Source organism: Herpailurus yagouaroundi, unplaced genomic scaffold, assembly GCF_014898765.1.
Source record: "Herpailurus yagouaroundi ecotype Mexico unplaced genomic scaffold, PumYag 188, whole genome shotgun sequence".
Lineage (NCBI taxonomy): Eukaryota > Metazoa > Chordata > Mammalia > Carnivora > Felidae > Herpailurus > Herpailurus yagouaroundi.
In genome coordinates this window covers 9,061,627-9,078,664 of record NW_024412419.1, presented here as the reverse complement: position 1 = coordinate 9,078,664, position 17,038 = coordinate 9,061,627, and the positions used below count along the sequence as shown (strand labels likewise).

The 17,038-nt window shown below is 51.1% G+C and overlaps 1 long non-coding RNA gene across 2 annotated transcripts in view; it reads right to left on the bottom strand.

The window, feature by feature from the left end:
* Positions 1-16,402, bottom strand: part of LOC121044112 (uncharacterized) — a 33,371-nt gene extending 16,969 nt beyond the window's left edge. For both annotated transcript variants that reach the window (XR_005797131.1, XR_005797132.1), the window contains exons 1-2: positions 16,254-16,402; positions 15,591-15,991 (exon numbers count right to left, since the gene is read on the bottom strand). This is a non-coding gene — a long non-coding RNA (uncharacterized LOC121044112). The remainder of the gene's footprint in view (positions 1-15,590; positions 15,992-16,253) is intronic.
* Positions 16,403-17,038: the final 636 nt, after the last annotated feature.

The following is a 17,038-nucleotide window of genomic DNA, read 5'->3' as shown; positions in this document are numbered from 1 at the left end:
GCTCTCGATCTCGGCTCAGGTCATGGTCTCGCGCTTGGTAAGTTCGAGCCCTGCATGGGGTTTCTGCGCTGCTGGCATGGAGCCTGCTTGGAATTCCGTCTCTCCTGTCTGCTCCAAAAATCGTAAATCCTCTGAGAATGCATTTTACTCTTGAGTTTACTTTTCTGGTAACCGTGTCGCATGGTTGGTTTATAGAGAGTGCACGGGCACCTCAAAGCACTGAGACGTTTATTTCACAGCTACGCTGCTAAGCCCCACGTCTGCCAAACTGCACCAGCACAATGGGCTTAATTTTCCATTTTACTTAAATTTAGATGCTTGCGTTTCCCACCGCTACGTTCATTTCATCCCCAGGCTTACGCTCCAGGCGCCACCCCTGAACTCCTGTGTCCCGGCTTCCCCTCGAGAGGAAGGAAGACAGAGCGGTTCTGCACTACGCCATCGGGAGATGGGGGAGGAAATAAAACGTGGACTTTAGGTGAGACCAGATTTCCAAAGGCCGCTGTCAGTTCTGACCTTCTCGTGTTACCCTGGAACCTAATCGTGATTTCCGCTGGAGGAGAGAAAGCCACCGAGGCGCGATGGCTACAGGTGCCCCTTCCTGCAGCCGCCTCAGTTTTCTGATCCTCTCTCTGCTCCACTGTCTTGCAAGAGTCACCAAAAACGTCCTTAGGAGTCACAGTTGTCGCTACGTTTCCCACGTCTCTCTGTCTTCACGCTACCCACGTTCCCCGTGTCCTCTGTCGGATCCTGTGTCCCCCGTTCCTTCTACAACGGTTACTAGAGAAGCTTCAGATGATGCTCCACCCAGCGTCTCTTGGAGGGTCAGTGGACCAGAAGTTTCTGCGAGCCTCATCCCAGCCCCGCGTTCTCCAAAAGCGTGCGAGGGGCAAGGGCCAGTCCTCGGGCACATTCCTTCTCTGCAGCAAAATATGCCGATAGCTTCCGATTTCCTTTCCGTGTGTCGCTTTTCTTTACTTTTTTAGGAGGCGACGGGAAGAGGAGAAGGGAAACGGTAGTTGTCTCTTTTCCGTATTGTGGCATTTTCCATGCAGAAGTATTTTCTGTACATTTAATGCTTATAATTTTGAGGTGAGCGTGATCAACACTATCTTACAGACAAGAACACTGAGGCTCAACGAACTTTAGTAACTTCTCTCAAAGTCGTTGGGAGCTCAGGTCGGCCGGGCTCTGAAGCATGTATTCTTTCCACATCCTACATGCCCAAGAACTACGGAAAAGCTAAATTTGGGGGAAAATCTTGGAGGACAGCTCCTCCAAATGGCTTATTTTTCAGAGGAATCAACCGAGGCCCAGAGCGTGCCAGCCACACTGGCAACACTCTGGAGTTAATCCGGGGCAGAAACCCGGGTCCCCCGGAGCCCAGCCCCCTCCCTTTCTCTTCACCACACAAGGTCCTCTTCAAGCCGACAAACCCCATGGGAAGGATTGCTTCATGAAGGTTCACCCACACCAGGTGGCCAAGAGAAGAAAAGGCAGTGCTGATTTGTAGGATAAGATCTGGGGAGGGCAGCAAAAACGATGTGACCGTAAAGGACTCGAAACTAACTTTCCTAATGACGGATAAAAGGTGTCGGGATTAAACTATGCCCAGAAAGCAAAGGTCAACTCGATGGGCAAGCCAGAAAGGCCAAATCCTCCCTGGGCCAGGGAAGCAATAGAGACATTGCCTGAGCCACCCAGACGCCCCTCTTATTTTTGTTTTAATGATTAATCTCTTCCATATGGCAATTAGGCAATAAAAAACAGTCACTTCTATAAAACCATCTAATAGGAAAATGTACCTGATGAAAGAACGATCAAAAAATTTGCTTGAGAAAGGATGCACGAGTGACAAAAGCAAGCTCTTACAAACGATGGAAATATTTGAACATGGAAAGCCTCCAACGAGTATTTTCCTTCTCTAAACGGAGCACAGCAACCGCATCTGGAGGCGATGCTCTGCGGACGAGTATGATTTTTATTTAAACGGATTTTCAGAATTTAGTACGCTGACGGAGATGCTTCTGATCATTAATTAGCAAGGAACAATCATCCTTGGGGTCAGTCTACCTCGACAGCAGGGTATCTGCCTGTAATGTGATCACTGGTAGTTAAGGTCCCTGAATTAGTTTCGTTCCAGAAGAGCCAAGCTGCAGTTACAATGCTCTTCCTTCCAAAAGTAAACCACAATCAAAACTAGGTCACAGATGCTGTTTGAAAATAATGACTAACATCTGCACAGCCCCGTTATGGTTTCAAGAGTAAATTCACATCCATTATCTCATTTGATGCACATGAAAATTTGTGAGGCAGATATTATGGTTCCCCCATCAGGGCTCGGAGTCGGAATGACTTGGCCTCGATGCCCAACGAGTATGTGACAGAGTCAGGCTCTGTCATTCACCTGCAACCTGTCCATCAAATGTACCATCAACCAGAGCTATAACGATGCTCAAAAATCCCGAAAGTTCAAAATCTCCTGAAACCCACTTAACCAGGATCTATAACCGTCTAGTTTTGTTTATGTTTTTTTCTTTGCAGGGGAAAAGAGGAGTTTGGGGGAACATTCTACTTTAAAGATAGAAAAAATAACATCCCAGGCAAATGGAAATACCCCCCATTTCCTGCCTGAGCATTTCAATCTCCTACACTCTTCCGGACAACCTTTTATCGTTCTAACAGGAATATAAAGCCAAGAGAACAATCATTTAAAAAAATCAATTTTATTGAACACGGAGTTTTCTTAGTATGGGAACTTTTCAAGATTGACAGTTTTTTTTGAGGTGAAACAAGAGAGATCTTCTGGTTAACCAGGCAAGTAAATTAAGAAGAGGACATGTTCATGAACTCGTGTCATTACTGCGCAGAAACAATGTTGAGTCTATCGACAAATATTGGCGGGATTCTCTTTCACCTTTTCACGGCTACTTCTCTTCTTTCAGGGTTGGTAACTACAGCCAGAAGATGAGATGCCAATTGGGAATTTTCAGTTATTTTTTTCATATGTATGTGTGCTTAAATGTTGGAATCTGGGCAAATGAAAGTGGGATTCTTTAGAGTGCTCCTGGGGAGAAGCCGGAGGGGGGGACCAAAGACTGTCCTTGGTCCTATGATTCTTTCTGGGGGAAGACACTGGTTTGGGAGAGCTTGGTTCCAGGGAGTGTCTGGAAGCAAAATAGGAGTCCTGAAGTCTACAATAAAGATGAAATATAATAATATAATAAGAGGAAACTTTCTTGGAATCCAAAGCAGACTTTTCCTTCTAAGAGTTTCTGTACTTAAAATCACAGTGTAATTTTGTTTACAAGGAAAGAAAGATAGTCTGACCAAAATGAAGCGGATTTGAACCATGACCCTCAGGAGCAAATATTTCCCCCCAGGCTATTAAGGCAATAGACTAAAGAGAAAGTAATTTTACATGGAAAAAAAAATCAGAGATAAAGGAACATGTAATCAAAGTCGAGTCTACACAATATCAATTTTAAAATAACAAGATCAGTGAAATAACCAAGATCTATCTTCTTAACGCCAACAACATGGTGTGGCTTGCGCCCCCCCCCCACCCCGCCACTAAATTATCTAATTGATACTGGTGACCATTTTAGTCTACTAGGGCCGCCATAACAAAATACCACAGACTGGGGGGCTTCAACAACAGAGGTCTATTTTCTCACAGTTCTGGAGGCTGGACGTTCAAGATCAAGATGTTGGGAAGTTTGGTTTCTTCTGAGGCCTCCCTCCTTGGCTCGCAGATGGCTGCCTTCTCCCTGTGTCATCACGTGGTCGCCTCTCAGTCTATGTGTCTGGGTTCTAATCTCTTCCTGCAAGGACGCTGGTCCTATTGGATTAGGCCCACCATACAACCTCGTTGTGCCTCACTTTACCATCATTTTACCTCATCACCTTTGGGAAGGCCTGATCTCCAACCGTGGCCACATTGTGAGGTAACTGGGGAGGGGGGGGGTTAAGACCTCAGCATGTAGATTTGGGAAGACACAGTGCAGCCCATAACATGCCACCCTTGGGCCCCCTAAAATGTAAAACACACTCTCCCCATCCCAACAGCCCCCCAACCTTAACCCACTCCAGCACCAACTCCAAGCTCACGATCTCATCGAAATACCAACTGGGTCACATATGGGTGAGACTCAAGGTATGACGCGTCCCGAGGCAAAATTCTTCTGTGAAGCCAGACAAGGGATCTGCTCCCAAAACACAACGGCGGGGCAGGCATAGGGCAGACATTACTATTCAAAGGGGAAAAGTCAAGAAGATGAAAGGCTTGAGGTCATAAGCCTCTTTGGCTCCCTTTTCTGCCCTCTGGTCCCCCAGGGAGGCAGCCCTGCCCTGAGGCCCTGGGCAGGAGTTCCGTGTTTTTTGGAAGGACAACACACATTCACAGCCAGAGAGCCCTATTGGCTCGTCCTGCAAAATCTCAGAAGCCCAGCAGCGTTCCTTCATCGTGTCCTGTCTCCATCCCCTTCCGTCTGAGCTGGCCAAGCCCTTCGGTCTAAGCCCTTCTGCTGAGACAGCTAATTGGATCCATGAGTCATACCTGTAGTCACTTGACAGCCAAATGGTTGTCCAGCCACATGTTCGGTGTTCTCTCCAGACCAAGCGTTCTCATCTGGGGCCATACAGATAGGCTGAAACATTCCAGATCTTTGAGTACTGGTTCCCTTTGGCCTAAAAATTCTTTCTTCAATTTATGTCTCCCCTGTCACATTTTGTTATCAGGCAGCAAGGGGAAGCCAGGCAGCAGCCACAATGCTCTACATAGGAATCTCCTCAGCTAGGGATGCCTGGGGGCTCAGTTGGTCAAGCGTCCAACTCTTGATTTCAGTTCAGGTCACGATCCCATTGTTTGTGGGCTTGAGCCCTGCCTCGGGCTCTGCGCTGACTGCACGGAGCCTGTCTGGGATTCTCTCCCCCTCTCTCTCTCTCTCTCTGCCCTTCCCCTGCTGGTGCTTTCTCTCTCTCAAAATAAATAAATAAATAAAGTTAAAAAAAAAAAAAAAAGGAATCGCCTCCGCTAAATATCCCAGTGAATCACCTACAAGTTCTACCTTCCACAAAACACCACACCCAGTTCCGCCAAGCGTTTTGCCCCTTCGTGACGAGGACCACCTTTCCTCCAGTTTCCAACAACCTGTTCCTCATTCCCACCTGAGACCTCACCAGAAGCACCACTGACATTCTTGTTTCTGTCAAGAGTCTCTTCAAGGTAATCTTGGCTTTTCCTGCCAGGCACCTCCAAAACTCTTCCAGCTCTCCCCACGACCCAGGTCTAGAGCCACTTGAGTAATCTGAGGTACCTGTTAACAACACCCCACTCCACGGCACCAAAATCAATATTAGCCAGGGTTCTCCAGAGAAGTAGAAGCGAGAGGGCGTGCATAAACAGATTTCGTTTAAGGAAGTGGCTCGTGTGGAGGCTTGTCAGGTCCAAAATCTACAGGGTAGGCTGGCAGCCTGGTGACCCAAAAAAAGAGTTGCGGCTTGAGTCTAAAATGTGGTCTCTGTCAGGGCTCCTTCCTCTCAGGAGAAGGTCAGTAGTCTTTTATTAAGTCCTTCAACTGATTGGACGAGGTCCACCATATTATGAAGAGCAATCTGCTTTACCCAAAGTCTATTGATGTAAGCGTTAGTCTCATATAGAAAATATCTTCACAGGAGCCTCTAGAATAATATTCCACCAAATCTAAGTACTGTGGCTTAGCCAAGTTGACACATAAAGTTGACCTTCACAGGGGCACCTGGGTGGCTCAGTCAGTTGAGCGTCCGACTTCGGCTCAGGTCGTGATCTCACAGCTCGTGAGTTCGAGCCCCACGTCGGGCTCTGTGCTGACAGCTCGGAACCTGGGGCCTGCTTCGGATTCTGTGTCTCCCTCTCTCTCTGCCCCTAACCCACTCGCATTCTGTCTCTGTCTCTCTCAAAAAACAAATAAACATTAAAAAAAATTTTTTTAGTTGACCTCCACAGTGGCATATGGTTATTTCTTTCCTAATTGTGATGTGTAATTCATTTTAAGGGCCAGAGGTGAACTCAAGCATAGAAACTAGGAAGAATCATGGAATCCTGCTAACAGTCCTGAATTTCAAGTCAATAGAGACATGCACTGTATGCCAAATGCTTGGCCAAACAATTTATGTGCTGTCAGTTTTTTAACTTACAAAATGGGAACCACATCAATAACCCCCTCATCAGGGGTCAAATGTGATGATCAAAAACAAAACACTTTGAAATGTTAGTTCTTAATCACGAAACCATTTTCTCACCCTTTAAGGAGACAAGTACAGTCCAGGATGCACAGAAAATTTGGTTGTCCATCTTGGCCAATACCAAGACGCCTTGTATGGACGATTGGATGGCATCATTCTTGCTCTTGCCCCCACTGAAGCCAAACTTAAGTTACCACCATGGAGATTGAAGTCCGACAGCCGTAAAGGCTTTCTCAAAACTACTGTGTGTGCAGAAGGAAGTACCAAGTTCTCCTTCCCCAGGGATGTGGTTTCTATTCTTCTGATGACATTGTAGCCAACTTTGACGACAGGAGTTCGAGAAAGATGGCTTCCAGCTCAAAGATTCTATGGTATGTAATCAAAGTCACATTCGTGGAAAAATTAGACCATTATTATGAGCAAAACGTCTTTTTGTTTAAGTTTATTTATTTATTTTGAGAGAGACAGAGACAGAGCAAGTAGGGGAGGGGCAGAGAGAGAGAGAGACAGAGAATCTCAAGCAGGCTCCACACTGTCAGCACAGAGCCCAATACGGGGCTCAATCCCAGGAAACATGAGATCATGACCTGAGCCAAAATCGAGAGTTGGATGCTTAACTGACTGGGCCACCCAGACGCCGCTAAAAGTCTTTTTTAAAAGAAAAACTTGCAGGACACCTTGGGTGGCTCAGTCGGTTAAGTGTCCGACTTCGGCTCAGGTCACGATCTCATGGTTTGTGGGTTCGAGCCCCACATGGGGCTCTGTGCTGACAGCTTAGAGCCTGGAACCTGCTTCGGATTCTGTGTCTCCATAGCCCTCTGCCTCTCCCGCACTCATGCTCTCTCTGTCTCTCTCCTTCAAAATAAATAAACATTAAAAAAAATTTTTTTAAAGAAAAACTTGCCCCTGCTCCCCAGTTTGGGATGAATGGCAAAAAGAAATGATGATTTAACACTGTCTTCTGAGGCCAGTGAGAGAGAGAGAGATCTGGGTAGCTGATTTTGGTCAGTTTTAACCCTCTTGCAAAAAAAAAAAAGGCATGGAATTAATGAACCAGCTGCCTCATGCTGGACTCGTTCCCCTATGCTGTCTAATTCAGCCTTCCCCAAATCCTACAGCTTTGATATTATCTCTGCAGGGAAACAGCTATGGGGGTGGCCAACAACTTGGAAATTAGAAAAAATCGAGTTAATAACAGAGAGTTAATAATAGCACCACAGACACCAGATCAAAGCTGGGATATTAAAATTTAGTGGAAAAAATAAAAAACCAGAATGGCTTGTAAGCCAAGCTATTGTGGCTGGAGCCATTGACAAAGTTAAGCTGGAGGAGCTTGGTCATTCCTGGAAGTAGAGAAAGGGACAGTCACCAAGCTGTGCCCACGCCAGCAGTAGCCAAGGGAGAGGGATCCAGGTCTAGGGATTCAGCCTGTCCAGGCTCTGGGGCAAGTTTGGCTCTAGTTTGAAAACTGATGGAAGAAGCTTCTAGAGTCTAAGGCCACAGGACACTTAAATTGCATAGCATATAATGCACACCCTGAATGCATTTCTATGAAGGATCTTTCCAACTGTAATTTGCTTTCCCGTGCAACTTGCCCACAAAAAGAGAAGGTGCCATTTGGGCCACTGCAAGCATCTTGGCCACTGTGGTAGTTATGCCTCCCGTACTAATTTAATATATTGGCAATGGGCGTGTGTTTTATATCAGCCTTATGAGTTTGGTTAATGCGAGTCTGTCCCGAGGGATAGAGCACAATCTTGGTGAACTAAAACACGATTAAAGGTCCTCCCTTAAACGATGGAGACTTAGCCTCAGGATTCACCCCGCTGGGAAACATCTTAGCAGACTGACAAGGGGTTTTGCTCAGTCTTTCCGCGTACGGTCCCATTTGGAAGTTCAACACTATCACCCCCTTGCCTTCCTTGAGCACGAGTTTCCTTTTCCGTAGAATAGGAATTTGCTTGCGAGAAAGTAAGATCGTGTAAATAAAGTACATAGCAGAGGTCACAAACATAGGAGCTCGACTGCAGGAACTCAGTTAATGTTAATCCCCTGTTCTTCGGGGCCCCCATGAAGACATTTCCCTGGAAGCCGAACTTCAGGAGCACAGCACACAGGGGCTCCCATTCTCCTGAGTGAGAAGTTCTCCACTTCCTAGGAAGCGCTTACGCATGCAACTAAGTTTCCAGTTGTCAGAACATTTCCTCTATCTGGAGTTCCTCACGACCAGAAACGCAGGACATATTAGGGGACAGTCAACAACTGGTGGCACTCATCAGTTTCACCAATGCGGGAGAGTTAGAAGTCACACAGGTCCTGGCACTAAGGAAATTAACATCATCACTGTGTGGACGCTGAGGGAACTGCCAGTGCGTTTGCCGAGTCGCGCAGAAATCCCCCAGCCGCCGACAGAAGTCCACTGAATTCCAGGAAGCAGACGTCACACGGTGGCCACGCTCTGGGGCCGTGCCAACTGGGAATACCACGGGGTCAAAGGATCACCCAGCTCCCAGGGCCACAGAAGGCATTCCTGTCCTCGTGGTCACGGCCACAACAATAAAATGGGTCATTGCTGCTCTGGATAAATTTGGAGGTGGGGACAGAATGCAAAGCAAGGAAGGTTTCCAAGGCCACTTCCTCCCAGAGCACGTTCTTTGACATTCAAGTTGGCCAGGTTGACAAAACAGCAACCCTTGAAGCATGCTGTCTGTGACACGGATGAACTCCTCCTTCGCCTCGCCTCTTGAATGTTTCAAGATGTATCTTTATAGCAACAAACGAAAATGAAGATTGATGGGCGGAGGGAGCCACGGAGCCAAATCCTACCCGACCAAGGAATCATGCAGGGGAGCACGAAAGCAGCCCAGAAAGTTTGGCTGGGACATTTGCCAGGATGGCTTGTCAGAGCCACAGCGGAAAGAACCCGTCTCCCCTGGCGGGGACCGCTTCCCTCTCACCTCCCGGAGAAAGGCAGGCATTTCCTAGAATAGAGTCAAATCTCTTTCAGTCCAAGGTCGTGGGCTCCCCTGTCCAACTTGGCTTCCGTTTCCATGCCAGGAAATAAGGACACCAATGCCGTCTAAGTGAAGACGAACTGCACGTGGTCCGCCTGGAAGTGTGGGCCAAGAACGTTCTTCCAAAATCTGGTCTCAAGGTTTCGGGTCCCTCCACTGATTCAGTTTCTGTTCTCGGTGAAAACAAAAGGCCCGAAGGTAGGAAGGGTGGAGAATTCGGAACGTGGTGTGGAGAGTCCAAGGCCACGTTCAGAGAGGGCGAGCTTTGGAGTCAGACAACACGGGCTTCGGATCCTGATCCCGCCACCGCGGATGGTGGGACCTCAGGCCAGTAACCTAAGCTGACAGAGCCTCAGCCTCCCTTTCTGCACAACAAGCCTGATACTATGTTTCTCTCACAGCTGTGCAGCTTAAATGAGATCGCAAATGCAAGGTGCATAATAACACTATCTCGCTGCGCGCTAGGTACAAGCCAAACGTTAGTTTCCTTCCTTTTCAAATTACCTTTTTAGGATTTCGGAATGCATTCACACCGAAAAGTGCTGTTGAGAAGGGTGTCTTCAATTATACTTTACAGAGACTATGAAACATATGGGAGGGAAGATATTGATCCCAAGCTGCCAAAATTATTTTTTTGGTGGAAGGAAAATTCGAATCACTCTGGAGCCGTACTGCGCTCTTTGCGGCAGGTGTGCTCGCAAAGTCTTTGACGCTCTGAGGTGGAACATGTTCCTTACGACATAAATAGAATTCTGGGGGCTTCTTCATTCAGGTTGGAGCTTTGAGTGGCACCGTCTCCAGGAGAATCACTCCGTTGGGTAAGTATCAACACATTTGAAAATGTCAGACGGGGAAGAAGAAGTGTTCTCTCTGGGATTTGGACACCTGGTGTGAGAAAAATCTAACAGAAAGGTGATGGCAGAGAAAGAAGGGTAGAATTCTTACCCTTTCTATGTAATCCAGTCAAGCAACACCGAGCAAAGCAATAGCTTTTCCTCTTACATATTCAGCGGCCTTCCGCCATAATCCGTGGGGCACGTTGGCATGGAAATACTAAGTTTCTTAGGTGTGAACGGGTTAAGAGCATTATAAGCTTTGTATCATGCAACTCCATCAGCATAGGGGTGAGTGGCCAGTGGGGGCAGAGAAATCAGGATCTGGGTGTCCTATGGAAAGCCAGGAACAGGAGGAAGGAAATGAGCGAATTATTCGTTCTATACTGTGTGCCTGGCACAGGGTTTGAGACATGGCATCACGTGAACTTCGCATTTTTATGAGGTCAGAATTACTGTCTCATTTTAGAGAATGAGGAAACTGAGTCCAGTGAAATTTAACTAGTAAGTGACAAGGGTTAGCTTTGAAACCAAATTGGTCTAACTTTACATTTTATTTATTTTTTGAGAGACATAGAGAGACAGAGCACAAGTTGGGGAAGGGCGGAGAGAGAAGGAGACACAGAATCCGGAGCAGGCTCCAGGCTCCGAGCTGTCAGCACAGAGCCCGACGCGGGGCTCGAACTCACAAACCATGAGATCACGACCTGAGCCGAAGTCGGACGCTTAACCGACTGAGCCACCCAGGAGCCCCCAAATTGGTCTAACTTTAAAGCTTAGCTTTGCCCGGGGTGCCACACGGACCCACGGACCTCAGATGGGCTCTATCACACCTTCCCCGTCCCTTCGTGATGGAACCATCCGCAGCCCTGGAAGATGAACCGCATGGCTTCAGGTCGAATGGTGGCCCCACCTTGAAGGTTGAAGCAGAACCCGGCTCCTCCGAGGGAGGTACAGTTCACTTTCCTTCCAGTATCCCCTGTCAGAAAGGCCCCCGGATGTGGCCATTGCAAACCTGCCCCCCAAGGCGATCTCCAGCTCAGAACCTGCATTTACCCACAATTGGCGTCCTCTGTGACACGTCCCTGTCTGTCACCCCTCCAAGTGACACTTCAGCTTATCCTATCACCTCCGTGTCCAGAAAGCCACCCACCCATCCCACCCCCTGTCACCCCACTGCCCCCTCCCTGCTCTGAGGGTCCTGCAGAGCATGACTCTTGTGGCCTCCTGCCTCCTAGTCATCACCTCCCAATGCTGGCCTCCATGCGGCTGCTTCGAGAGTCTTTCCCTCCCATCACTCGTGCATTCCTTCATTCATTCACTCATTCAATAAATATTTGCCAGTGCTTTCTGTGCGCCGGGCACTGTTTTAAGTGGAGATTCATTAGTGATAAAAATAAGCGAGGGAGCGCCTGGTGGCTCAGTTGGTTAAGCATCTGACTTTGGTTCAGGTTATGATCTCAGGGTTCATGAGATTCAGGTGCTCTGTCTCCCTCTCTCTCTGCCCCTCCCCTCCTCGCACATGTGCACTCTCTCTCTCTCTCAAAAATAAATAAACATTAAAAAAAAAAAATAATCTACAGGGGCACCTGGGTGGCTCAGTCCGTGAGCTCACTGTGGCTCAGCCGAAGGGGCTGACTTCGGCTCAGGTTATGTTCTCACGGTTGGTGGTTCGAGCCCCGCGTCAGGCTCTGTGCTGACAGCCCGGAGACTGCTTCGGATTCCGTGTCTCCCTCTCTCTGGCCCTCCCCCGCTCACGCTCTGTCTCACTCTCTCTCTCTCTCAGAAATAAATAAACATTAAAAAAAAATTTTCTAATCATCCAGAACCCCAACTTCCTGAAGCTTACACTTTACCCAAGGGGAAGTAACCAGGCAAATAGGTAAGTATGTGAAACGTACAGTAAGTTGCACTGTGACAAGGGAATGACACGTTAGAGAGGTTGGACGATGTGGTGTGGCCGTGAGTACCTACAGGAAGTGAGGAATGAGCCGTGCACATATCTGGGAGAGGGCTGCTCCTGGCTGAAGCAACCCAAGTGCAAGGTCCTGAGATAGGACAGCACTCAGGGCGAGCACGGTCCCGGAACAGCAGTGAGCCCAGAAGTGAGGCCAGAGGGCCCGAACCCAGAGAATGGGGGTAGAGTAATGGGAGACACCTTTGGGCGGGGGGGGGGGGGGGGCCTGTTGTCACCTGCTGAGCCAGCCCCTCCCACAAAGCAAACATTCTCCTGGGCATTTTGCATTTGTGGATCCTTAATGCTCACAAATTGACAACTCCAGTTTCCAAATGCAGATACTGAGATCTCATTAAGTTCAATGGCATGCCCAAGGTCACACGGAGCAGAACTTGTCTAATTTCATCGTGCTCCAGCTGCTTCCCTGTGGATCTGGGTTTCTGCTGTGCTATGAAGTCAGGACGCGGCTTCAGCAAAATGTCCTTAGCCATAATGTCGTCGTGGGTTGAATCATGACCTCCGTTCTGAATGGTAAAGAGCTGCTCAGAGCAAGCCATGGGCTCGAACCAAAATTTCACCCTGGACCACAGCCAACAGTTGGGTTCTATGCTTCGATTACACCGAAAGCCCTGGGGCTCAATGTCCGGGGCCCTTAGTTGCCCCAGTGTGCGATGGGATTGAACTTCACCATCTAGTCTCTGGCTTCGAGGGGCCCTTGGTGGCTGTGCGGTCCAACACCCGCATTTGGAGCGGGCGAGACAGGCCCAAGGAGGAGGCACGACCTCCACAAGGCCACCTAGTGGGTCAAAGGCAGGGCTGGCGCCCTCAGCCTGGCACGGTCTCCCTCCCTCAACGGAAGGAGTGTGTGAATTGCCCTGTCTTAACATCGAAGCGTTAACCCAGCAGGGAAGACAGAGAAAGTGGGGACAGGGGGTTCCAGCTGACTCCTTGGAGGAACCTTCCCTGCCTGGCATCCTGATACAGCGGAAGACACGACCAGGATCCTGAGCGGAGGCGCTCGTCTCGCCACTGTGTCCTTCCCCCCCACCCCCCTGCCCGGAACCTCCCCTCCCGTCAGCCGCTCCCAAGGGCGTCGTCCCATCTGGTGGAGACAACAAACGGACTCCTCGGGCAGGGCCACAAATCTTCATTAGGATGGTAACCGTCATCAATGTGCTGGAACCGCAGCGGTCTGTTAGCACGCCTTGGTGGCGGCGTGATGGATGACGGCCCAGCCGCCCGCCCAGCTGCCAATGAAGGCACACGGCCGCTGGCAGCGAGGACGGGGGCTGGCCAGGGTGGGGGTCTGCTGCCTCCCTTTGTGCCGTCGGTAGAGCTACCCCTGGGGACCGGGAGGTGCAAAGTCCCCTCCGTGCATGCAAACTAGGCCGGGGGGTGGGGAGGGGACACAGGCGGGCTTGCCAGGAAAACCCAGGACACCCAGGGAGCTCTGAAACTCAGATGTTGGCAAGGGAGTGTGTCCCGTGCACTGCCTGACACGCACTCCCTTTGTGTCCGAAGTTCAAACGGAACCGGGGGCCCTGTATTTTGCTTCGCTAACTCCGGCCCCCCGCGACCTGGCCCGCGTCCCCAACCGATAACACCGGACGCTCGCTGTTCGTCGCGTCCCCAGGCCACCTGCCCAGGCCGCTGGGAGCTGCGCTCGGACAGAAGCCAAGGAGTCCTCGGCATCTGGAGTCCAGGAGTCCGGGAACCTCGGGCAGGCACAGTCAGGTCGCGAGGCTCGGGCAGAGGGAAGGAGCCACCTGGTCCAGTCGAGGCCGTGGGAAGCAAGAGACGGGGGCCAATGGTGTTCCTGAAGTTCGCTGCATTCCGCCAGCTCGTGCTCCGCAAGGCGTTGCCAGTGCAGAGCCAGGAGAGGCCCGGCCTCTGTCCTGAGGGAGGGCCCGGAGGACGCTGCGGAATTTCCCACCCTAATTACCCTGGACTCACCCTCAGTCGCTGGCCGTGTCGTCCCCGCACCTCCTCGCGCCCCCAAAATCAGCTGCCAAGCCCTGACCATCCCTCACCTGCGATGTGTCCCGTGTCCAACAGCACCGAAGCCACCCTGCTGCTCTTTGCTTTACGTCCTTGCTGCCTCCACCTTGGAGGCACTGCCCTCCATAAATGTGCCCGTCTCAGGTCACAGGCCACCCCCGCGCCACCTTTCTGGCTCTGAGGCAGCGCAGGCCGGCTGGACGCCCAAGTCCAGACGCACCGGCACGGCATTCAGAGCCCCCCCGAGGTGCGTGCGCCCGCCTCGACTCCCGCCAGTCCACACTGCGCACCCCCATGCTGCGGGCAGCCGGGAAGACGAGCTGTTTCTGCCAAGTGACCCGTTTGGATTCCTTCCTCCAGCTCCTCTTCGGAAGCTGGGACTCTGAACACTAAGGAGGGAAAAGCATTAGCTTAACCTTCAGCCGCCCACTTAGCGTAGCGTGGCTTCTAGGAGGGCTCCCTGTGACCCACTGGGGGTGTTTCGCGACCCCCTCCCCGACGACTGAGACTCTGTGGCTTCGGTCCTGCCCCGGAAAGCTGGTGTCGGTCCGGGTAGAGCCCGGCCCCCTGCGCTGCTCAGGGAGCCATCTCCCCTCAACTAGAGCCATCGGTCATCCCGACACCGGCCCCAGACCACCCGGTTAGCAAGAGAAGGGGCTCGGTTTCCACCTCGGCTTCCTCATTATCTTCTCCACTGCACAGAGCCCTCGGGGGTCGTCCCCGGGCCCCCCCCATCTGTGCAATTACACCGCAACCCTGCACGCCCCACTTCTGCCCAGTGTCCCTCAACCTCTTCGTCTTCCTGCCCTCACTAAGGTAAGAGCTAACTGCTTTGGGTCACAAATCCCAAACCTCTGCAGCTTAACACGGTCAAACTTCCCCATCTGCCTGCCCTGCTCCTGTCCTTCCTTTCGATTGCTCCTTTCTTTTTTCATTCTTATTTTTTTTCCAATTGCTCTTAATCTAAAGAGGGCTCATGGATAAACTTCCCCCACGCTGATCTCTATGCCGGACTCTGCCCCCCCCAGGCCCCCGAAATGCATACGCTCACGTCACGTCTGCTCACGCTGCGTGGGCACGAACAGAGGCTGGTGACAAAGAAGCCCCGAGAGGGTGGCCCGGCACCAGGAGCCAAGACAGCACTCTGCTCGTGCTGTCCACGATGGGCACGCTCCTCCTGACCCCACGCTCCCACGCCACGGGGAGCCCCGCGGGGGTGCGAGGCTCCCCGACGGCAAAGGGGGGGAACGTGTCGGACCCTGAGACGTGGTTCCAAAGCTCCAGACGTGGAACCAGGGTGTGCCATCTGGGCTCCAGCCCTGCCACTTTCTACCACCGTCAGTGAAATGTTATTTTCCTTCCTTCTCCCGCGAACTCCACCTCCCAACTCTATAAAATGTGGCCCCAAAGATTGGAGTCTACAGAGCAGTGTTGACGAGGAACAAAGAGTAACAATGCAAAATCAGCGCCCCGCGGACCTGGAATGGAAAAACGCCTCTGGCGATCCCCCAGCGGTCCAAGCCCCCCTTCTGGGGTCCGCTTGGTCCACGTAAACGCGCTCACCTCTTCGACCATAAAGCTGTGGGCAGGGGCACTCAGACGTCATATCCTATCAAGCGCTGACCAAATAGAAAGGAACTAGCAAGCTGGAGACTTCAACATTATCTCTGTTTGGCTTTCCCTCCGACAAAACTTTGAAGATGTTTTCTTTTGGTGTTACGCCGCTTGATCTCAACTCAGTGCTCCGTGGCCTCAGCCGCCCTGGAGTTCTGCGGTTTGCATGAGTTGGACCGGAATCTGTTGCTGGATTCTGGCACGCACTCAAGGTGGGCCTTTGAAGGCAGGAAAGCGCCTCGGCTGGCGGGGGCCTCGGGCGCGCCCGGAGCCCCACGCTTGTGGGAAGAGGCTCGCTGGGCAGAACGGCTTGGCGGGAGTTCGAGACAGTCTCCTTCTTGCCTCATGACCTGAAACCGAAGCAGCATAAACCAACAATGTAATCAGAGCGCTGAGAGGCTCTCAGAACTGCATCCAATCTATACAATACCCAGGAAGAAATGCCGGAGTATCGGAGGGGTCAACGTAAACTCTACTAGACTCGCAGCCGAGGTCCCTGAGCCCAGTCCTGAGACCCAGGATAGGAGCCTGGGGGGGGGGGGGGGGGGAAGAGGAGGCTGTGTCCACAGCAGTGAGGATCTCGGGTTCTACAGCGAGGGTGCCAGCATTTACCTTCTGGGTGCCGCTCATTAGCCGTGTGGAAGGGAGCATGTGGGTTATGTAACCCGTCTGTGACCGAGTACTCCCGTGTCTAAAATGGAGATCAAGGGGCGCCCGGGTGGCTCAGTCGGTTGGGCGGCCGGCTTCGGCTCAGGTCATGATCTCACAGTCCGTGGGTTCGAGCCCCGCGTCGGCCTCTGGGCTGACAGCTCAGAGCCTGGAGCCTGCTTCGGAGTCTGTGTCTCCCTCTCTCTCTCTGCCCCTCACCTGCTCACAGTCTGCCTGTCTCTCTCTCTCTCAAAGATAAAAGATAAAACACATAAAAAAAAAAAAAAAACTTGGTAATGGAGATCAAAATAAGACCTGCATCATCACGTTAACATGAAAATTAGACGAAAGCAATCCAGGAAGCTCTCAGAGCTGGCGTTCGGCAATTATGCGATGAGGTTAGTTGTCAACATTATTGGCATTAGTACGACGAGAGGTGTCCTTGTTTGCTTACTGATGCTCTCCCTGAAGACTGACCTGCCCCCGGTCTGTACTAGACCCCAGAGGTGGAGATACTCTCCCGCCCGGGAGCTGCCCACCGTCTGCTCAGGGATCAAGCGAAGTAGAGAAGATTCTGCTTTGATCCAAGTAGCTCCAGACGAGGTAACAACGGCAGAGATGTGAGCCCCTACCCTAACCTGCGGGCAGGTTGCTCCCACACTCTTTTAGCCTCCAAAGTCCCCTGGTTGCTGCTGGAGGAAACACACAAGCCCCAGGGTCCCTGCATGCAAGGAGAGGGAACAGGTGGG